A 23,634-nucleotide genomic window follows, 5' to 3' on the forward strand; every position below is an offset into this window, starting at 1 on the left:
TAGAGACCTCCTCACCTTACTGGCAGCTCGCCACATACAAGCAGCTCCCAAAGGCTAAGGAATTGGATCAACACTTACTAGCTCGTCGACTTACGGGCCAAAAGATATCTACTCCCTTCGCTGAGTTACTCTCATCTCGGGAGTGGGGGGAAAATAATGAGGGCAGGTTTGGCCCTCCAGTGAAATTGCGACACGTGGCACCTCGTGACAACTAGGCAAACACCCAGGCAACAACTTACCAAGTTGGTGTCCCACCCGGGCACCGGTCTGGCCGGCCTGGCGCGGCCTGGGGGGACCTGCACGCAGCCTACGGGCGGCCTGCGCGCTGCCTAGCGCGGCCTGCCCGCTGCTTGGCGCGACCTGCGCGACCTGGCCGACCTTGATCAGCCTGGCACATGATCCGACCTGGCCGACCTATCCGCCCATAAGACGCCCACCGAAAAACTCGGCATGCATACCCCACGAGCTCGGTAGCTCACCAAGGAGCTCGCCAAGGAGCTCGGTAGCTCACCAAAGAGCTCACCAAGGAGCCAGACAGCTCGGCAGAGCTCACCACAAGTAGCTCGGCATAGCTCCCCCGGGCAGCTCGCCACTTGTAGGGTAACTCGATACAAAAGAGTAGTTTGGCGTATCGCAAGAAGATCTCCTTCCTGACAACCTGGCCTAGACACCGACCCGTCGACTGACACAGGTGCCGACCTGGCTGCCTGACACAAGCGCCAGCCTGACAACCTCGAGGAGTTCACCACCGTACCCCGGTTCTGACGAGATGTGACGAGTCTTTCCGTTTGAGGGCTTTTCACCCACCTAACCCGCGAGGACTCCAGTATATAAAGACCTCATCCCCCAAAGGGGAGGGAGAGAATGGAAAAAATTGAGGTAATCCCTGCTCTCTAGCTCTCTCATTTCTCCAATATCATCTTCAAAGTTCTCTACAATTAGAGTGCTAACTTAAGCGTCGGAGAGTCCCCGCCGGGAAAATACCCCCGGGTCCTCTGATTCAGTTCTCGCAGGTCCCTCAGCTCCCGCCGCTTACAAAGAGGAGGAAAAGATGGAAGTTCTCGCAGGTCCCTCAGCTCCCACTGCCTACAAAGGAAAGAAGATCACCTCATGCAGAGGGTAGTCGGGTTGCGCTGCACCAGTGAGCTCCACCATTCTCTGAGTCATAGCCCACCTAGTAGGGAGCTCGCCACCAGGGAGTTCGCCACCAGGGAGCTCGTCTCCAAGTAGCTTGCCACTAGGCAGCTTGCCACCTCACAGGGAGCTCGTCACCAGGCAGCTCTCCACCAGGCAGTTCTCCACCAGGGAGTTCGCCACCAAGTAGCTCTCCACCAGGGAGCTCGTCACCAAGCAACTCGCCACTAAGCAGCTCGCCACCTCACAGGGAGCTCGTCACCAGGCAGCTCTCCACCAGGCAATTCTCCACCAGGGAGTTCGCCACCAAGTAGTTCTCCACCAGGGAGCTCGCCACCAGGTAGTTCTCCACCAGGGAGTTCGCCACCAAGTAGCTCGTCACCATGTAGTTCTCCACCAGGGAGCTCGCCACCAGGCAGTTCTCCACTAGGGAGTTCGCCACCAAGTAGCTCATCACCAAGGCACTTCACTACCAGGTCAAATAACGAGGTACTTAGCCAAAAAAAAATCGATACATCACAAAAATTGGTACGTGACCAGAAACGGTTACATCAGTACATGCAATATTCTGAATTTAATAATGTGATTTATGGCACTGGAATCTAGATACCATAGAGAATCACTCACTAAAGGGGATGAGGAGGTAGCATAGGCAGCTTTGTTGTTATTATTTTTATTCTTCTCATACTTGTAATGTAACAATAGTTTACAGCCATATGGTTTTTCTTCTTGTAAATCTGGCAAGGTCTAATGGATTCTTAGTTGTTATTTTGTCACTATGGTTGGCCACCATTGCCCTATCTTTTGTGTTGGGATGAATAGTCTAGTTTATCTTCACGAGATTATTGATTTTTATTGCTTGTACATGCACTACTAACCTCTTGTAGCCATATTTGTAGTAAATGCAATGGAATCAAAGCCGGTTTTATAATACTCCAAGCAGAGTTCATGGTTCACTAACATCCCTTCTAATTCTTCAACAGAGAACTCATCAAATCGGGGGCTAATGGAGGTCACAAAAGCCTCATAGTCTAGGCCTAAGCCCATTAATATTCTCAAATTCAAATCATGATCAGAAATACACTACAAAAAAAACGGTCTAAGTCGGCACCGCCGGCTTTGATCTACGGCAGCGGTCTCCAGTCCGCCCCCTAAACCTCTGCCTGCTTAGGTCAAGACCGCCGACTTAGATGCAAAAGACCGCCACCTTAGGTGGCCAGTTCAAATTGCTCTAAAGCAGTGGTCACACTGAGTTGCTGGCTTAGCATTAATCAAGCAACGGTTTAAACTGCCGGCTTAGATACCAAAAGACCGCTGCCTTAGATTTCTATCAAACTCCCTCATTTTCTCAGGTGGCGGTCGAAACCGTCGGCTTATATGCTAAATGACCGCCGCCTTATATGTTGTTTGTGGCTAAACCGGCAGTTTCATGACCGCCGGCTTAGATTTTTTTTTTTCATTTTTTATTATACTAGATTAATTCTAACCTTTTTCTGGTCATGTTGATAGCTAAGCTAGCAGACACGGCCTCCGGCATATACCTATTTTTTTCAAAAAAAAAAAGCATATATACCCGCTTAATTACATCATTTTTGTGGTACCTGAAATTTTTTATTTTCATACCTGTTTAATACAACAAAACCAATTTGACAAAAATCAATTTAAAATGAAATCTATTAATTCAAAGATTATATATTAAAATATCTAAAAGACATTGTTCAAATACAATATCCAATTGACATATAAATAGTACAAGAACTTCAAAAAATAATCAAATTCTCTAATAATTCAGCACATCTTCCAATGCGAATCCACTTAACATATTGATTGAACCTGCAAATCAAAACATATAAATATTAGAATTATATTCAAGTATTTTAACTATAAAGATAGAGGACTAATAAAGGAAAATGAATATTCAATATATTCCTTATTCACTATTACTACAAAAAAAATTAAAATTAAAATTAAAATAATGGCAACAATATGTATGTAATCTTAATTTAATGGGAGATGACTCATTTTGAACACTTCCTACAATTTTATAAAAAAAGAACCGGGCCTTGCTTGGTTGGTAAATTATTAGTTGTTAAATGTGAGAATGTCAGTTTGAGTTTGAGAGTGGTCATTTCATGCTATAATACTAGATATTAGGTTCATGTCCAATTTATCCCTTCCAACTGTATTTTGAGAATGGCGTGGGGGATTCCAAGCCATTTCTTATTGGATTATTATTACTATTATTATTGGTATTTTTGCTTTTATTTTTGTTGTTATTGCTGTTGCTTTCCAAACCACTGTAGCCGGCTGACAATGACAGAAAATCACAATTCTGCCAAAACCAAAAAAAAAACGTTGGGCTAATCACAATTCACAAGCATCAGAATAAAAGGTATGAGAAAGGCATTAGTAGGTAATGAATATGATCATACCAGCTTCTGTGAACTGAGAATTCCAGTTGCTACAGAAGTTTGTTGCTGATTTGCTGAAGCATCTTGTCTGGTTGAATACCAATTAAAGCTTCATTCAGACTTTTCCCGGCAGCATAACTGTATGTGTTGCTGGAGGAAGTAGTAGCTCCACTCAAATCATTTCTCACTCCACCTGACCTCGTTTCTTCTTTTACTTTCAATTGATCAGGAAGAACAGGAAACTTAGACACTTTTCTCTGCATTCTGGTATGCCCGGATGAGACAACTGATATAAACATGAGCTGCACATTTCTTCCACGATTGCCTTCTATCAACTTTCCCTGGAAAAACTTGTACAACACAGTGTCCATAATCAGTGTTGAGAAATAAATAATGCTGCGAGTCTGTAAACGAGAAAAAAAAAGTGAGCATATTTGTGTACTAAACATCCTCTTCACCTTTTCAGTTAAAACACCATTTACAGCAAAAACAGATGGCAGTTTTTATTAAATTTTGCTGAATGAAGTTCTTGTATATGGCCTTCTCATCCTTGGAACCATTCATGTAGTCCAAAGGACCTTGTAAAGTTTGATTCTGTCAAGCTCCTTATTAGTGATTCTAAGCACATCATCACATCATGAAAGAATTGGTTTCAATTCTCTATTTTGTCCACATAAATCCTGCTACCTATTTTGTTCCATGTAGGGCCATATAATTGAAACCTTTTTCCTGTTTCATAATTTTCTGCATTTTTATCTCATTATTTACATGGCTGTAGAATATTCAGATGAATATATATTAATCTGTTCATCCACAGTTTCATCAGTTGAATAAAGGCCATTACCCAATGCTGGTCCCAGTTGAATAAAGGCCATCAGATGAATATATTTAATCTGTTCTAGTTATGTACTGGTTTTATCTATCTTAATGAATTTCTATTGTCAACAAAAAGAAAAAAATAAAGAAAAAAGAGATGAGGGCAGTGGATTCTGTTGGCATGCTTTAAGTGCTATTTTTGTCTTTGGAAGTGGGTAATATTTGGTTGAAAGAGTTGAGGGGGACTTTGACAATAATTACAGGGGGTCTGGATGTGGAGTATGAATATGATGTCTTGGGGGTGTTAAGAATGAGTATGGTGGAGTTTTGCTTTTATGGATTGGTGGAGTTTCAGTTTTTATCAAAAAGAAATATACACTAAAAATCATCTCCTTTCTTTTTCCTTGTAAGTTCTATAAATCTGATTCATGGAGAAATTGAGACAGGATCCCCTAAGATTTTCTGAAATTTCAATGCAATAAAATTTACAGGCAATAAGGATCTCAAAAGAAGTAGTGATTATGGTCATAGTTTTTCTGTAATTATATGGTTTAACTAAAGACACACGAAAAGTCCTGAAACTAATAGGATGTTAAAGCAATTCAAATATCCCCAATATAGTAATTCATGCCATACCTTGTTGGTTGGCTGTAAATTGGCCATAACTTAATATAAGGCTGAAACCGTGAATTAGCAAATCTAGGGCTTGCTAGATAGAAAATGAAATAAACTTTCTAATGATGATAAAATCAAGCCAACTAAAGAGTTTCAGTACCTGAATCTTATTCCAATTGTGATAGAGTTAAAGCAGTTTTTTTATCCAGCTGTGGGTTGAGGTCCAGGTGAATAAGTGATTTGCCTATCACTTTGAATATTATTTTCACTGCATGTCTAACATTATTATATATTGTTCTTTTTATTCCTAAATTTCCCCTGAATTTAGTTCCTCCTAACCACCAGAAAGTGAAAACAGGTTCTTGCTGTTTCAAGGGTTATGGTTGCCTGGCAACCAATTGGCATTTCAATGGGGGTCTATGATGGATGCCACAGGTACTACATGTTATGATTTTCTAGCAGTTCCTTGCTATATTTTGATGCTTTGTTTCAAAGATGTCTTGCTAACATGTAAGAGACTGAAAATTAGGTATTTGAAAGAAACGAAACAATTTGGAGTTCCATTGGCAGCATTCCAACTTAACCAAGAGAAACTTGTTCGCATGTTGGGTAATGTTCAAGCAATGTTACTTGATGGTGCGCAATCCGGCTGGTCTTAGCTGTCAACGACCTTGCCTCTGACTGGGGCTACAGGGAGCCTGAAACGGAGAAGATGAGGAGTCTTCGGGGAGGAACCCGGCGAGATTGCTCCGAAGCTCAAGTTAGTATTCTTTCGAAGGCAAGATAAAACCAGATGGCGCAAAGTTCACATACCTTGTTCTTGGGGGGTAGGGGGCCTTTTATAACCACCTCGCGCACTCATTCCTAAGCTCCTGCCAGTACGAGTGTCATCACCTCTGCTGGGACAGAACCACCGCTGCTCTCTTTGTCGGAGCCGTCTCTGCAACTGGAGATGGCGGTGGCAGGTGGCGGTGGCAGGTGGCTGTCGAAGTGCGGCTGTCAAGCGTCAGATCCCAAGTCAGTCAGGTGCGCCGCCCCTGGGTACGGACTTCCTTGGTGTCAGGCGTGGTACGGTTGTTCAGTTTGGCGTCCTAGAGGCGAAGTGCTGGAGTGGTGAGCAAGGTGAAGTCTCGAGTTCGGACAGAGGTGTGTCAAGAACTGCCACGGGGCAGGCCAGTTCGGGTTGTTGCCCTTTGTGTTTGTAAGGCTCGGGGCCTAAGGGAGAGCTCGGGCTCCTTGCGGGGAGATCGAGCTCCTTGCAAAGAGTTCGGACTGCTGGTTCCTCCTTTCGGAACAGTGCCTTGGGGCGTTGTTGTGCCGAGCTGTTGCCTTTGCCACGTGTTGAGTGATCACGAAGTCGGACCAAATCTTCCTTCATCAAATGCCCCCCACTCCTCGCGCTAAGGGACTTGCCCTGGCGCGGGGGGTTTGCGAGGTGGCGGGTGGATTTGTCCCGTACTTCGAACTGGTTTTGACTGATAACGCGAAGTGCGTGCTTGTCAGGATTTTTCCGGGTTTCCTCGGGCGCCAAAAAGACAGGAAACGCGTCAATCTGTCTAAAAATGCTGACAGACACAGCGGCGCGCGCTTATTTCAAATTTCAAAAAAGCGCGCCGCTGGGAGACGTGATAGCGGGTCTTTTCAATTTTGGAAAAAGCGCGCCACTGCGGCCTTTAATGCGAGGAGACTTGCGCTGGCGTTCTGTCAGTTTCAGAAAGACGTGCGCCGGCGTTCTGTCAGTTTCAGAAAGACGTGCGCCAATCACGTCTCGGTCTCCGAAGACGTGCGGTCAGTGCGTCTGCGGGCCGTCGGATTGGCTTTCATCTGAGCCGTTGGTTCTTGGTCACTATGGGTATAAAAAGTGGGGGACCCCAGTTGGTCATTATTCAGCGTTTTGCTTCTTGAGCTCGCGTCCCAGTTTCAGTTCGCGTCCAAGCTTCTAGCTCGCGTTCACATTCCCGTAGTCCGTTTGCTTCTTTCCAGGTGAGTACTTTCCCGTGATCCTTATTCTCCTAATGTCTAGCTCGGATAGCTTAGACAGTTCTTCAAGGGGGTCGGATGTGGGTTCTACGAACCGAGCTGCATCCTCCAACAGTCCTAGTGAACCTAAGGTAGAACTCGAGGAAGAGTTCGAACCCGTAGGCAGAGTTGCCTCGGGTAGTTTGGCGTCCTCCTTTCGTCGAGGTCGAACGTTAGACAAGTTTGGTCCCTCGACCATGACGCCTGAGGGGCTCCAATCCCTTATTACCTATTACAACTTGCCTGGGGAATACGCCTATTTCATACATTCGAGTAGCTTTCCTTGGGAACACGGTCCGGAAGAGATCGTGATATTCCGAGAGCAGCTCGCTGCGGGGCTGCGACTGCCTTTCCACCCCCTCCTTGTCGAGGTCTTGAACCACTTCGGCGTTGCGGTCGGCCAGCTTCACCTGAACTCCATTCGGAACTTGGTGGGGACAATTTCCCTATTTTGCGAACAGGGCTTTCCTTTAGACTTGGAGATCTTCTCTTCCATTTTAATGCTTAAGAAGCAAGCGGGTCCCCTTCCCAGGCGCAGGCGGGCGTATTACCTGTCTCCTCACCCGAGTTTTAAGCTTTTACATGAACTTCCCAACAAGGTCCCGGCGTGGAAGCGGGACTACTTCGGGGTGCGAAGTGTATTGGGGTGGCCATTTCAGACCGGGTGGGGGATGGCCGCCCCTGACTCCGATGTTACGCTTAATAAAGAGACGGTGAAGGGCCTCCGGCAATGGGCACGGCTTGGGCTAAAATGCCATCAGTATCTGACGGAGGCCAAGCTCATTGCGACCGGCCTGAGCTCGGGTAGGTTCCTTAGAGGTTTTTTTATTTTGCTTTGTTCTTTTGTCTTTTCTGATGCCGAACTCTTTTTGCAGGTGTGATGGACTTAGAAGGGACTCGTGGTGGGCGCCTGTTTCACGGCATGAAGAGGAGGAAGCGAGTCGCCAAAAGAACTCGTGTCGAGCTGCCCCGAGATACCAGGCTACCCGCCAAAGGATCCGCCCAGGGAGCCAGAGATGGCTCCTCCAATGCAAGAAGCGGCAGGAGCCCCTTATGCCGAGACTACTTACACGGGGGCTCCCGCTTACTCTAGGGCTCCCGCTTACTCTGGGTCTGCTTATACGTGAGTTGGGCCCTCAGGCTCGGGAGCCCAAGGGGAATTCAGGAGCGTGTTGTCGCCAAACCACGCTCTTCAGAAGAGTAGGGAGGCCATTTTCCTCGAGGAGGTTGCGGCATGGACCGATCTTCCTTTGAACCAGGTGGCTTGTCGCGCTGTCACTCATGCCATGGTGGTAAAGTCAGATTTCTTGTCGAGCTCTTTGCTTTCATTCTTCTTGCTGTCGTTCTTTTGATCGCTTGTTCTTCCCTTTTGGTAGGTGAATTCTTCTATCCATGCCTTGGCGGCCCAAGTGGAAAGGAGCTCGAGGCAAGCGCGAGCTACCGAAGAGGCTCTCCGTGCTGCCGAGACGACATCCCAAGTTGCTGAGGCGGCTGCTTGCGCTGCTGAGGCGGCTGCTCGCGCTGCTGAGGCGGTTGCTCGCGTTGCACAGACCAGGCAGGCGAGGTCTCAGAGAGATGCCGAGGCCATGGGAGTCGTAGTAAAGAACATGGCGAACTTGAGGCTGGATTTGCAGCATTAGGTCGAGTACCTTTAGGAGGACATTAGGGAGAGGACGCAGATCTTTTCTCAAGGCATTGAAGATGCCAAGAAGAAGGTCGTCGATGAGTACATCGCCTCGCCGAGCTTTGACAACCTGATGGTGAAATCGTACAGAAGGGGTTTTAAACTAAGCCGGTGGATGATCCTGAATACATACCCTGAGCTCGATATCAGTGCCATATACACTTTGCGCATAACTCAGGAGATGGCCAATGCTGCTGCTGCTGATGATGAGTCAGATACCGAGGGCGAGGCGGGACCTTCGAGTATCATTGAAGTGCCTTCTGATAATGAAGAAGTAGCTCCAATCCTGTGAAAAAAATTTTTTTTTTGTTCGAAATGTACTCTTATTTTGAAATGGAATGACTTTTCTTTTGGTTAAGTGTTGGTTGTTCTTTCTCCCGAACTGACCGTATTTGTCGAACTGACCATATGCCCGATCTGTTTCTTGACCGGGTTACTGCACTCGCACGGCCTGTTTTGGTGTTAATACTTGGTCTTTGAGATGTCGATGTCCCTATTAGTTCGTTGTCTCCGCTTTGCCTTTGGCTGGCACTTTTCTTTGCTTGCCTATGCCGAGGTTCCTTCGTTAGCTCGGCACCCTAGCCCTTGGGCTCTGGTAGCGATTTTGTCCACTTCGCTTGGTGGTCTATAGGTAGTATCGCCTTAAGTTGACGATGTTCCACACTCGGGGTACTTGTTTGCCCTCTAAGGTTTTGAGCTCGTATGCCCCCCCGAGCGCTTTCTTTACTCTGTAAGGCCCTTCATAATTTGGTCCAAGTTTGCCCACGCCGGGTTCAGGTACCATGATCTTACGGAGAACCAGGTCGCCGACGCGGAAGCTCCGCTTCTTTACTCTGGCATTGTAGTACCGAGCTACTTTTTGCTGGTAGGCCGTTGTCCGGATGTGCGCGAGGTCTCTTACCTCATCCAGTAGGTCGAGGTTGGTACATAACTCATCTCCGTTTGTCTGATCGTCATACGCTTCTAGTCGCAGTGTAGGTATTTCGATTTCCGCCGGGATTACCGCTTCAGTGCCGTAGGTGAGGTTAAAAGAGGTCTCTCCCGTGGTGGTTTTTTCTGTAGTTCGGTGAGCCCATAGAACACTTGGTAGCTCGTCCGCCCACAACCCTTTAGCTTGGTCTAGTCGTGCTTTCAGTCCGCGGAGGATGGCTCTATTCATTACTTCTGTCTGACCATTTGCCTGCGGGTGTGCGACCGATGTGAAGATCTGACGAATTCCCATATCTTGGCACCATTCTTGGAACTTGATATCCTCGAACTGCTTGCTGTTGTCGGAGATCAGTACCTGAGGTAACCCGAAGCGACATACTATGTTCTTCCAAAAGAAGTTTTGTATGTTTCGGGCTGTAACTGTTGCCAGAGGTTCAGCTTCTATCCACTTTGTGAAGTAATCTACTGTCACCACTAGGAACTTTCTCCCACTTGTTGCTGGCGGGAATAGCCCCAGAAGGTCGATCCCCCATTGCGCAAAGCGACATGGACTGGTGAGGTACTTGAGGTCGGCAACAGGCTGATGGTGGATATTGGCATGCTTCTGACACTTGTCGCATTTTCTGACGAGCTCGACATCCTCTGCCTTCACCATTGGCCAGTAGTATCCTTATCGAAGTGCCTTTTGGGTGAGGGCTCTGCCCCCAGGTGTCCGCCGCACAGACCACGAGTGTCACGGAGTACGAGCTCGGCTTCGGCAGGTCGCAAGCAACGCAGGTAGGGGAGCGTGTAGGACCGTCGGTACAACCGTTCATCTATTATGACGTATTTGGCTGCCTAGCGCTACACCCTCTTGGCTGCATTGTGGTCCACAGGGAGGATTCCATCTAGCAAGAAGCTCGCGAGTGGGTTGATCTAGCTCGGCTCTGCTTCAAGGATGGGAGCGACCTCCTCTGCCCCACCGAGAATGCTAGGCCGAGGTAAGTCCTCTATGTACACAGTTCTCATGATGTTGTGACTCGTGCTGGCTAACCGAGACAGAGCATCGACGTCAGTGTTCTCTGACCTCGAGATTTGCTTGATGAAGTGTGACTGGAAGTTGAGCAGAACCTCCTTTACTTTTGCCAAGTATGCAATCATAGTGAGCTCGCGTGCTTCGTATTCGCCCGTAACCTGGTTGACCACGAGCTAGGAATCACTGCAGATGACTACGTGCTTTGCTCTTACCTTGTGCGCTAGGTTCAGTCCGGCTATCAGTGCCTCGTACTCCGCCTCGTTGTTGGATGCCGCGAACTCAAAGCGTAGTGTGTATTCCAATTTCGTGCCACTCGGGCCGCGTAGTACTATTCCAACCCCACTGCCCTACTGGTTCGAGTTGCCATCTACGTGAAGGATCCAGGGCTCCTCATCCCAGTTCGCGTTTGGCCTAACCAGGAGAGATGCCACACTGGCTGCTACTTCACGGGGTTCAGACTCTATTGGCTTGGGAGCTCCGGGCTCACCCGAACTGGGGATCTCGGGCTCGACCGGCCCAGGGACTTCGAGGCTAAACGTGCACTTGGCGATAAAATCTGCTAAGGCTTGGGCCTTAATAGCAGTTCGTGGCTTATACTGGAGGTCGTACTCGCTGAGCTCGATGGCCAACTTCGTTAGCCGACCGGAAACCTCGGGCTTGAATAAGACTCGCCTCAGAGGTTTGTCGGTCAAGACCATGACAGTGTGAGCCTGGAAATATGGGCGGAGTTTTCGAGCTGCGATTACCAGTGCATATGCTAGTTTTTCTATCTGTGGGTATCTCATCTCTGCTCCCTGCAGAATTTTACTAACATAATAGACGGGCCGCTGGATCCGATCTACTTTTATTAGTACCGAACTGACCACCTCATCGCTTGCCGAGAGGTACACATCTAAGACCTTGCCTTCCTCGGGCCTGGCTAAGGTTGGCACAGTGGCGAGGTAGCTCTTTAGCTCGTTGAATGCGAGCTGGTAGTCTCGGGTCCATTCGAACCCTTTGCCTTTGATTGCCTTAAAGAAAGGCAGACAGCGGTCTGCCGATTTGGACATGAAGTGGCTTAGAACGGCTATGCGGTCGTTTAACCTCTGAACCTCTTTTACTTTTTGGGGTGGTCTCATATCTAGGATGGCCTTTATCTTGTCCGAGTTGGCCTCAATACCGTGCCGGTTGACAATGTACCCTAGGAACTTACCCGAGGTGACACTGAAGACACATTTGTTTGAGTTCAGTTTCATGCTAAATTGACGCAAAATTTGGAAGACTGAATCTAAGTCTTTTATTAATTCCTGTGAAAACTGCGTCTTGACGACCATGTCATCTACATAACATTCTATTTCCGTGCCAATTAAGGGCCGAAACAGCTTATTTACAAGTCTCTGGAAGGTCGCCCCAGCATTCTTCAGTCCGAAGGGCATGACCTTGTAGCAGTACAGGCCGAACTCGGTTATGAAGTTTTTTTCCTCATCGGACTGGTCCATCCTGATTTGGTTGTAGCCTGAGTAGGCGTCCAAGAAGCTTAGCAACTCGTGTCCCGAGGTTGCGTCCACTAGGCGGTCAATTCTGGGGAGGGGGAAACAGTCTTTTGGGCAAGCTCGGTTCAGGTCGGTGTAGTCGACGCACATGCGCCACTTGCCGTTTGCGGTTTGCTTTTTTTACCAGTACCGGGTTGGCTACCTACCTCGGTAATGAACTTCCCATATGAAGTCTGCTGCGAGGAGCTTTTCGACCTCCTCGTCGACCGCTCTCCAGCGCTCTGGGGCTAAGTTGCGTTTCTTCTGTCTAATGGGTCTGACTACAGGGTCAGTGTTAAGTTTGTGAGTTATAAGGCCATAGTCAATACCGGGCATATCGGTTGCGGACCATGCAAAAATATCTAAATTTTGAAGTAAGAAACTCACCAGTTCAGTTCGTAGAGGCTCCTTGACAGAAGCACCGATCTATAGCGTTCGAGCCGGATCCGTAGCCGAGGTCGGGATTGCGACTGTTTCCTCTGTGGGCGAAGCTCATTCCTCGCCCTGCTCAGTAGGCCGCTCCAGCTCGAGGTCGTCGGCCGCCTTGGTTTTTCCCTTCAGGGCGGCAACATAACACTTGCGGGACTCAAGCTGGTCGCCCCACACTACCCCCACACCGAAGTCTGTAGGGAACTTCATTGCCAGTTAGTAGGTGGAGACCACTGCCCGCAGAATATGCGTAATTCGCCGCCCTATTATGGCATTGTATGGGGAGGGGGTCGCGACCACCAGGAAATCGTGGTTGAGTCTGCACAAGGCCATGTGCCGACTTCCACAGGTACTGTTATCTTCCCGAGGGGCCTGACTTCCTCTCCGCTGAAGCCCACCAGAGGAGTGTTTGCGGGCTTCAGCTCGCTTCTCCGCAACTGTAGCTGGTCAAATGCCAACTTGAAGAGGATGTCCGCCGAACTACCTGAATCCACATGTACGCTCCCGACTTCGAAGTCGTTGATCCTTAGTTTCATGACGAGCGCGTCATTGTGGGGGTAGTGGACACCTCGCGCATCGTCTTCCGTGAAGATCGGTTCTTCTGTCTTCGGCCTCTTTGGAGGGTTCTGTTCTTCTCGGGCTGCCTCGCGAACTGACGTCCGGGCTGCTGCCGAAGTACACCCTGCTACCACCGAACCTCCCACTATCACATGGATGGTTCCCCGAATTGGCCTCTCTTCCGGAGGCTGTCGTTGCAATGCTTCGGCTAGTCTGCTGCTGAATTCGGGGGCGTCCTTTCCGTGCTCCCCTTGTCGACCTGCCTTATTGTTATTATTATTATTATTATGCTGTACAAAATTTCTCAAGTATCCGCGACGAATGAATCCCTCTATCTCGTCCCGGAGGTTATTACATTGTTCGGTACTATGACCGTGATCTCTATGAAAACTACAGTACAGATTTTTATTTCTCTCGTTTGGATTCCCCTTTAGGCGAGGTGGCCACTTAACGTATGAGGCGTCTTTGATTGTCATCAAGATCTCGGTCTGCCTCGTGTTTAACGGTGTATAATCCGTCCGAACTGCTAAGGGAGCTCGGGACGGCTGGCTCGGCTTCGCCTCCCGGGTCGGGTTTCTTGTCACCTGGGTTGGAGGGCTCACCTTCTCTTTTCCTTTTCTCGACCCCGCCTTCGGTCCTTTGGTTGATCTCTTCCTCTGTTCTCATGAACTTGTCTGCGAGATTGAGGAATTCGGCCACGGTCGCGGGCTGGCTGGCTACCATGTGCCATTTAAACTCCTTGTGCGTTACTCCTCTCTTGGCCGCCGTGAGCTGTACCGCGGGGTCTAATCGCGGTATCTGCAAGCATGCTTCATTGAACCGCTTGATGTAGCCCCGGATGGATTCTCCTTCTCTCTGGACTACTCCGAAGATGCTTTCCTCAGTTCTGGGGCACCGCTTGCTGGTAACAAAGTGTGCAGTGAAGACCTGCATGAACTGGGTCCAGCTTCTTATTGACCCTGGGGCTAGGTTCCTGTACCAGGTGCGGGCCACCCCCCTGAAGATGGTGGTGAAGGCCACGCACATGCATGATTCACTGGCCCTAGCGAGGTGCATTTGGGACTGGAAAGCATCGACGTGGTCGTTGGGGTCAAAGGACCCTTCATACTTGTCCAAAGGTGGGAGCTTGAAGTCTCTGGGCATGGGGACTGCCAGGAGTTCTGATGCGAGGGGGAAGGAACTGAGAGAATTGGGGTAGCTTTTACCTCGTCCGAGCTCGTCTCTTCCTTACCTCTGAGCTCGGGTAGGACACGAGTGGCAGTTCGGCAACTTCGCCGACACCTTCGTTGTTGAGTGGGCCTGGTACTGGCGCTGCTGACCTCTGTGTTGCTGAGTTCGATGGGCCCAGAATGTTGGTAGTCTGCTGCTAGGGCGTTGAACCGGTTCTCTGTGAGCGGGAACTCAGGCTTGGAGTGCCGAGGTGCTGACTTTGCGGGCGAGGTTCCCGACCCGCCTGCGAGCTGCGAGACAGGGGTGATCTTCCTTTCCCTTCGGCCTGGGGATGAGGCATGGCTGTTAGGGGGGTTCTGGAGTTGGGAGGCTTCTCCTCGGTGAGGGCGTCCACCCTGAGGGGAGGCCTTAACCGGCTTCGAGGCGGGGTGCCGAGGTGGAAGGAGTGACTGGTTCAGGGGTAGTTGGGGGAACTGCTACTGATAGTGGTGTTGAGAGAGGTGGTGTAGTACTTGGTGCTGCTGGAGTTGATGCTGCTGGAATTGTTGCATTTGGGCTTGCATTGCCCGCATGCATTGCATCAGGTCATCAAACTGGTTCTAGTGGGTTGCTAGGGGGACAGCAGTTGGTTCAGCAAAAGTTGTTTTGATAAGGAGTGGAAGAGGGATGTTCATGGCAGGAAGGTTTACGGGCGCCACTGTTTGTGGCGCACTCAAGCTGGGGATCCCATCCACCGGAAGGGGAATGGTGAACTGTCCGATGCACACCACGGGGACTTGGAGTTGTTCCCCGGTGGTGTTCGTCTCTGTGCCACGTCCGGCATTGCTGGAAAAAGCCATGAGTGTTGGGGTTTTTGGAAGAAGAAGAGGTTATGAGAGTTTTAGAGGGAGACTTTTAGAAGCGTTTCCCATAGACGGCGCCAATTGATGGTGCGCAATCCAGCTGGTCTTAGCTATCAACGACCTTGCCTCTGACTGGGCAACAGGGAGCCTAAAACGAAGAAGATGAGACTCCGGGGAGGAACCCGACGAGATTGCTCCGAAGCTCAAGTTAGTATTCTTTCGAAGGCAAGATAAAACCAGATGGCGCAAAGTTCACATACCTTGTTCTTGGGGGGTAGGGGGCCTTTTATAACCACCTCGCGCACTCATTCCTAAGCTCCTGCCAGTTCGGGTGTCATCACTTCTGCTGGGACAGAACCGCCGCTGCTCTCTTTGTCGGAGCTGTCTCTGCAACTGGAGATGGCGGTGGCAAGTGGCTGTCGAAGTGCGGCTATCAAGCGTCAGATCCCAAGTCAATCAGGTGTGCTGCCCCTGGGTACGGACTTCCTCGGTGTCAGGCGTGGTACGATTGTTCAGTTTGGCGTCCTAGAGGCGAAGTGCTGGAGTGGTGAGCAAGGTGAAGTCTCGAGTTCGGACAGAGGTGTGTCCCGAACTGCCATGGGGCAGGCCAATTCAAGTTGTTGCCCTTTGTGTTTGTAAGGCTCGGGGCCTAAGGGAGAGCTCGGGCTCCTTGCGGGGAGATCGGGATCCTTGCAGGGAGTTCGGACTACTGGTTCCTCCTTTCGGAACAGCGCCTTGGGGCGCTGTTGTGCCGAGTTGTTGCCTTTGCCACGTGTTGAGTGATCACGAGGTCGGGCCAAATCTTCCTTCATCATTACAGATTGGCTGGCGCCTGTGCAAGTTGTATGAGAAGGGAAAGATGACACCCAGCCATGCCAGTTTAGGAAAGGTAAAGTTGTTACCCCAAGGCAATGTATTTGGAGGTATTACTGATTGCAATACCAAGCAATGGCTTGTTTTTGAATATTTAGGCATGGATTATGTTGAGAGCAAGGGGGACTGTTTCTCTTGGAAGAGAGTTACTTGGTGGCAATGGAATCTTGTCCGATTTTCTAGTTGGAAAGGTTTTTACAACTCCATGCTCCTTCCAGACTTATTCACTGATTTCTTCACTGGATTTGTGCTCATATTACTAGTGCAATATTTTCTGCTTATGCTGGCCATTTTTTCTAATTGTTGTTATGTTGGCGTAATGATAAAATCTTTGGCTGAAAAGCCTAAAGAGCATGGATTCAAGGCTGTCTCATCCACATGGTGTGAAAGAATGCCAAATGTTAGGTGCATAATCAATCCACTCCTCCCAAGACCCCTGATAGCTGTCGGTTTACTGCTTTAAAACATTATATTGTGTCTGATTTTGGAGCAATGCCCTTCCTAGAGGTGGTACCAATTAAATCACGTTGGAGCACAATCTTTTCACATGTAAAAGCACCATGGAATTTGGTTGTTTCAGAACCACCATTTATTATTTTCTGGTCTAAATATAGCATGCAGTAACCTTCATATGTTTGTATACTGATAGTGAGAGAGAGGGTACCTCAAGGATCCCATGCCCAAAGCTGCTTTGGTACCTCAAGGATCCCATGGCCAAAGCTGCTTTCCCTGTATGCACTGAAATCAGGTTGTCAGTCCCAGCAGAATTTTCCTGCTGCTGAACCTGACATAAAATTAGTAGCACAGAAGCTACCCATATATTCATCTGGCGTACTCAATTAATCTGCAGGGCAGTCACTAGGTGCATCAGCATGTTTGATTGCCATTTTCTCTCGATTTCCCCCATCTCCAATCGTGATATGAACAGGACCACAAGGATCCAACAAGTAATTATAAACTCGATTTGACCTCTCATATGCATGAACCTGCATATTCCATCCAAATTAGTAAAAGTGTAAAACAACTCGTGTATGTTAATGCATTATCAATTTACAGAAATACTGATAGTATGGCATTACTATATTCACTATAATACTGGACCATAAATATGATTATAAACAGCATATCTTTAGATCTGGCTTGCAAGCAGGGGAGCCATCCCTTTATAGCATCTACAACAGCTACTACACCAGAAATCAACACTACAAAATGATTCATCTGAGTACACTTACTACCTATAAATTTGTGGAACTTACTCTTCTGCAGGTTACAAGATTGTTTACAGTAGGTAGAGAAACATTAAGGTATATCTAAGTCCTTCCACTAACCTAAAGCCTCAGTAGTACACTAATAAGAAATGTCTAACAAGCATGCTTTAATAGCAAGTTTGTCTTCACGTGTGTGCTCATATTGTCCTTATTGTGTTTTATTGGGCTAGGTTGGAGTTAAGAATTGAGTAAAAAGAACAAGATATCAATGATTTTTCATCTCATTCAGGTTTTTTTTTTGTATTTTTCCATTAGGTTTATCAGCATTTTCAAGATCCTTGTGGCTTAACTTGGAAGTTCAAAAAAGTGTACATATCAGGTGAGTAGTAGGCCTTAGGCATGCCTCGTAAGAATGTTATCCTTCCCAGTGGGAGTTCAATGTGCTTTCCCTGCACCTTGCATTGAGGATAAAGCCTCAAACATTTCTAGGCTCATTGGTTATGATTAAGAAGAATCTAAGTACAGAAATAAAAGAGCGTTATACTATGTCAACACCATAAGAATATAGTAATTCTTCCATCTCCACCCTCATACACTCTACTTCTCTGTAATGAGCTTGGTATGAGTTATACCAAGGTTGGTGCCAAGTAGCTACAAGCCATGGAGTTACCGATCTATTAACATTAGCTAAGTCTCCCTCCAACCACCTGTATTGATCCCCTGTAATGGGAAAGAATTAGCACTATTCAGTGTGTAACCTGTAGTGAGTGGAACTATTAACTTCATTACTCAAAAAATCTGAATACATGTACCACCAAAGGCATATAACATCTCAATGTTTATTTATTTATTTTTCCTTTCTGATTCACTATATTTTTCTGTTGGTCAGGCTTTGACTGCTTTATAGATGGGATTCCTGGCAGGGATGACTTGGTCGAAACATCATTCATTGGATGGGAGGCCCTCTTGATTGCAGCATACATATTATTCTCATTCACAAAAGCCCTGTTTCCCAAGGTTTTGGACTTTCTCTTCAAAGAACAACTCTCAGCTTTAATGCCATACTCCCCTTCTCTAATTCTAACCAATTACAATGGTTTTAAACTAAGCAGATTGTTCGGGCATTGAAAGGAGAAGTCTCTCTGGCCGATCTGAACAAAGGCATCAGACCTGGGCATAGAAGTCTACAGTTCCTATGGGAGCTCAGACTATGACACAATGCAGTACAATGAAGACATGAAGAAATTCAGGAAGATGGCATTAGGCAGCCAGGAGTACATTAGACTTTCTATCCCTCATAAGAATATATGGATCTTGAGTTTATAAGAAGAGAGAAAATGCGAAGAAAAGTTTCACTTGCAGATCAAATCCGGGCTGCCAAAAGCAAAAGAGTGGAATGTGTAGCAGTCACAAACTCTTTGGTTCAGACCCTACTGAATTCTTGTACAAACCAAGAAATTATCAAATTGAAATTAAGATGTATTTGTGATTCAAATAGTTTGAATGGAAAATGGTTTTTTTAATTTTATTGTAATTGATGTTTTTTCATCTTTTATATTTTATTTCGGTTTAAATGAATATATATAGAAAACAGGTAATTTGAAGAAAATTAAATATAAAATAGGTTATTTGGAAAAAAAACCACGCCGCAAATGAATCATATATAGAAAACAGGTAATTTGAAGAGAAGTTTCACTGCCACTAAAAAGCACGCTGCAAATTTATAGCGGCAGCCAAACTTGGTTTTTAGCGGCAGTCACGGCTGCCGCTAAAACAACCTTTAGCGGCAGTCACGACTGCCGCTAAAAACAACTTTTAGCGGCAGCTTAGTATTTATACCGGCAGCCACGAAAACTGCCGCTAGAATGTCTAGCAACAGTTCTTTTAGCGGCAGTTTTGATGACCTGACTGCCGCTAAAAGTCATTTTTCTTGTAGTGAGAAAACAAAGATCGGGGGATCAGAGAATTCAAAGTAAATTGGGTATGCTGACTTTCAAGAGTTTATTGCTTGGGCCATTTTTTGGATAAGTGGGGTGGAAGAGGTACTAATGAATAATTTGATTTTGGAAGCTTTGAAGGTAGAGAAAACAAAAAACACGCACATATATGTGTGAAGGTCAACTCCACCTCCCAGTAACCTGAGCTAAGTGCAAATTACCTTCCCTATCCAAACAGTCTGATCCAAATCTGGCTATCAAGTTAAATGAAGCAGGTAGTCAAATTTGATCACTTATGCAAGTGACTAACATCCAGCACTAAGAATTTCAGCTCATAATAGAAGACCGTGACACAAACCAATAACCACATATTGGAATCTGAAAGAAATCACAGTTAAGGAGTTCAGAGCCTCCAGGTTTCTCAAATGATTCTTTACTAAAACTCATGGAAGGATATAATACAGTTTCAAAAGCTTTTAGCACTAATTTAGTTTGAATTTCTACCTGCAGATAATTGGGAATGCCTTCATGGCCATGGATGAAGCAGTATATGTTAAGAATTTTTATTCTCTTATCCTTTCACTAGTTGGGTTGTTGAGGTGACAACAATGCATTACTCTTTGTCACAGACTTGCCCAAGACATTCAGAACTGTCATCCAATGTACCTCCTTCCCTACTTAAGAGGAAAAACAAATGAAGAAATTAAAACATATTGGGTTCTTCTAGGTGTTAATTTTCTACCATTTATGTCTGTAATAGAACTGAAGAAATACAAATTTATGAGCAACAAATTGCCAATATATCTAATTTAACAATAAATATGCTGGGTGGTGTATTTATGGAAAATAATCAAAATTGGGTTGAGACAAGATGCAGAAATGCAACCTTACAAAATCTCCTAAAAGCAACCCAAAAAAAGTAGGTCTCGATTCCTAAATATATGTGGACATATTTTAGAGTTTTGAGGTGTGGATGTAGCATATGTACTTGTGAATACAAACCATCTAGAAATTGGCATCTGGTACTCTTTTTTCTATTGGTTAATTAGCATCTGATACTACTAACCAGAGAAGAACCACAAGAATTGTCAAAACCAATGCTTGATAACGTTGATGTGGACGCTGCTCTTTTTGATGATGACATGCAATATACCCTCAAAAACATGTGCTCCTCCAGCAAATATAGACAGAATAAAAGCAATCATTCATTTGCAATACTCTCATATGTAATTACCCTAATTTTAGAACTTTAGGCTCAGTGTGGAAGGAGTACCAATACAAATATGTAGAGTACAAAACCTTGTATTTTGTATGTATTTGCACTGTACATATTTGTATTTGTGCTCCTTCCAAACTGAGCCTTAAGCTCCATTTGGGACAAGTGCAAATACAAACACGCAAGGTTCATGTATTTGCACTTAACATATTTGTATTTGCATTCTTCCCAAACAGAGCCTTAGGTACAAATACTCCACAGTCCATACCTACGTTTTGACACTTCTTTGGTAATTTTTGTTCTGAAACTTTGCAATAACATTTTCATCATTTAAAACAATGACAAAAATAAACATATTAGCCAGATATAAATATAGTAGTCCCAACATCTTTCTGGTAGAAACTCAACTCAAATGCTCAGAATGTTCCAAATAGACACTAAATGAATATCAATCAATTATTATTCCAAATCCACCCCATTATATTTCAACAACTTCTGAATCACTTGCTCTTCCTGAGCACACTTACATTGTTTGCGCTACTAGATTTTTGATAATTTATTAGGAAGAACATTAAGAAGTGCAGAGTCTATACCTTCCTCTAGTGACAGATGGGTTGCACTTTTCTCCAGTTCAACTGCATGTCTGCTACGGCCAACAGGGGGTAATGACCGTAGCACTAATAAGTAACAGAAACAGAGAGATTAGTTAAGACAAGAATTAAAAAACTTGTGAGAGAAAAACGATAAAATCTTAAGTGGTTTACATAAATTCAAAGAACACTTACTCTGGATGTACTCCTCCTGACACGAATGGTCACAATTCCTCAAGAATGTTTGTAGGGGAGGAACCGCTCCTTCCAATGTGATTCACTAGATTCCCGCTGGTTAACCAGAAGAGAGTCTCCAGAAGTAACTATAGGATTTTCTGATTCTCCCAGTAACAATCCATTACCAGTCTTTCCCAGAGAAAAGGGTACTGTAGGTCCTCTTTCTCCGCAGCCTTGGGCTCATTGCCCTCAGAGCAATGAGAAGCGGAGTGAGAAACCATAAAAGTGCGTCGATGGAGAAGGTTTTTCTACTGGAAATTCCACTGGAACAAATTTAGGGCAACAGAGCAGAAGCAGAGGATTTGCTGACCTGAATAGGTGCGCACATTAAGAGGAAGGAGGGCCTAGGTTAAGGCAAAACTCTCCTCGCCGGGGTTCGCCATGGCCGCAAACAGATATTGATCGGAGAGAAGCAGGAAGAATGATGCTCTAGTTTTCGAAGGGTTTTTCATTAGGCTACGAATTGGGGTGAGCATAGTTCGGTTTAAACCGAACCGAAATTTCGGTTTCGGTGCATTCGGTTCGGTTTGTTCGGATATTCAGTTCGGTTTCGTTTTTTAATTTCAGTTCTTTAATATTCGGTTGGAGTATTTTGCATTTCAGTTAATCGAAATAACCGATATTATATGGATATATTAGTAATTATACTAAAACTTTTTTGTTTAGGCCCGCCAAAACCATTGAGACTTGAGAGGCATTGAAGGCGTGTGACTAAAGAAATTGGGTGGGGAACTGAAGTGAGCTACCCTAAGGGTCCTTTCCGTCAATACATCTTTAATTGATATTTCAAGTTTCAATAGGGGATGAACGATGATGGCATGATGCACCTGTATAGTTGCTCTACAAAAAATTCGGTCCCATCAAAGAGAAAAGCCATTAGTACACTCAGCATCCTGCTGGATTCTTTGTCCCTTTATTTTATCTTCTCTCTCACTAGTTACGAGCACTGAAAGGCGAAAGCAACAATTGCATACCCGAAAAAGGTTTCTGCGTTTACTCCCGAAGGAGGTTCCCAGAAGAGCAATGGAAAACCATTAAAATTAGGGGTGAGAAAATGTTTTTCGATGAGCGTAAGTCTTCCTCTCCAAATCTCTGTGTCTGGCGACAGGCGACTGGCATCTGATTGTCTTCCCACTCCTCAGTTTCCTCTTTCTGAAGCAACAACTTCATACTACAACGACGGCGACAGTGAGCAGTGAGTCGACTGTCTTCCCACTTTCCCAGTTCTATGTTGTGCTAAGAGTCTTCCTCTCCAAGTCTGTGTTGTGTTCTGTCTGTGTTTGGTCTGGCTTCTGACTATCTTACCACTTTCCCAGTTCTCTCTTCTCGAACTCCGAAGCAACAACCTCATAGTCTCATACTCCAGCAACGGCGACGGCGAGCAGCAAGTCGGTTGTCGAAGTCTCTTACTCTCGGTTATGTAATATTTATTATTGTTTATTTTTTTTCTTTTTCTTCTTCTCGTTTTGCAACCTTCTGTCGGATTTTGTAATTTTCAGTTTTAATCGAAAAAACCGAATTAACCGAAAAATAAATTCGGTTTGGTTTGTTCGGTTTAACCTAAATTCGGTTTTGATTCAGTTACCACATTTCATAATTCGATTTTTAAAAATTCGGTTTTTTCAGTTTGGTTTTAAACAGAATAAACTGTTTGCTCACCCCTAGCTACGAAGACCAATTCATTGTAGATTATACCGGTTCAAATCCAGTTTATTTTTAAAACCGTTGTGTCTATTCTCTTAGACCGCCGCGCTATTTTTTGAATTCAATTGAGGCAGCGGTCTTAAAAAGACCCTCCCTACAAATACTTTGACCTTTTATCAATAAGTAAATTTTCTTTTTGAAGATAATCAAACATGTTGAGTGTACATTTTCTAAGATTTTGAAGTTCAAAGCGTAGCTGCATTACTCTCATATGTGATTTCGATGCATAGAATCGTTGTAGTGCTCTCCAAAGTGCAATTGATGTGGTGGAGCCAACAACTTGTCCCAATACAGCCTCTTTTCATCAATCAACCTTGTAATATGCTTAGGAGGGCATATGTTAGTTCCATCTACAAAGCCTAATAGATTTAACCCCTTGAGTGCATTGTAGACTTGTGAATGTTAGATAGTGTATGCCCTTAGCTTCAATCAGCATGATGTACATTATTACATTTATTGTAAATGAGTAAAATACATATTTGATTCATGTTATTGTGATGTGTTTCTGTGTAATACATTTAAACTTGACACATATGAGACTTGTGTTAGTTTAGAATCCTCATAGTCATTGGATGAATCTAGGGAGATTTATCCTATCAAGTTTGACATTGATGTACCGCCAAGTTGGTTGGAGTGGGTTGTCTCAGTTGCTAGGATGAGACCTAAGGTATATGCAGTGTGGGTTTTCTTGAAACCTTGAACCGGACCAAAATTTCAGTATTGCCTTGGACTTTA

The 23,634-nt window shown here is 45.6% G+C and overlaps 1 long non-coding RNA gene across 3 annotated transcripts; it reads right to left on the minus strand.

The window, feature by feature from the left end:
* Positions 1-2,784: 2,784 nt before the first annotated feature.
* On the minus strand, positions 2,785-21,655 carry LOC104595360 (uncharacterized). 3 transcript variants are annotated; one of them, XR_734868.3, is made up of 6 exons: positions 21,154-21,655; positions 20,962-21,045; positions 19,657-19,829; positions 16,672-16,993; positions 3,567-3,895; positions 2,785-2,967 (listed from the first exon to the last, which is right to left on the minus strand). It is a non-coding gene; the product is annotated as an uncharacterized LOC104595360 (long non-coding RNA). The 3 variants fall into 3 exon arrangements; XR_734867.3 differs by having other exon boundaries at positions 19,657-19,826; positions 21,154-21,654; XR_734866.3 differs by lacking the exon at positions 19,657-19,829 and having other exon boundaries at positions 21,154-21,652.
* Positions 21,656-23,634: the final 1,979 nt, after the last annotated feature.

Source organism: Nelumbo nucifera, chromosome 2 (genome assembly GCF_055504915.1).
Source record: "Nelumbo nucifera cultivar China Antique chromosome 2, China Antique-T2T, whole genome shotgun sequence".
In the NCBI taxonomy this organism is placed as follows: Eukaryota; Viridiplantae; Streptophyta; class Magnoliopsida; order Proteales; family Nelumbonaceae; genus Nelumbo; species Nelumbo nucifera.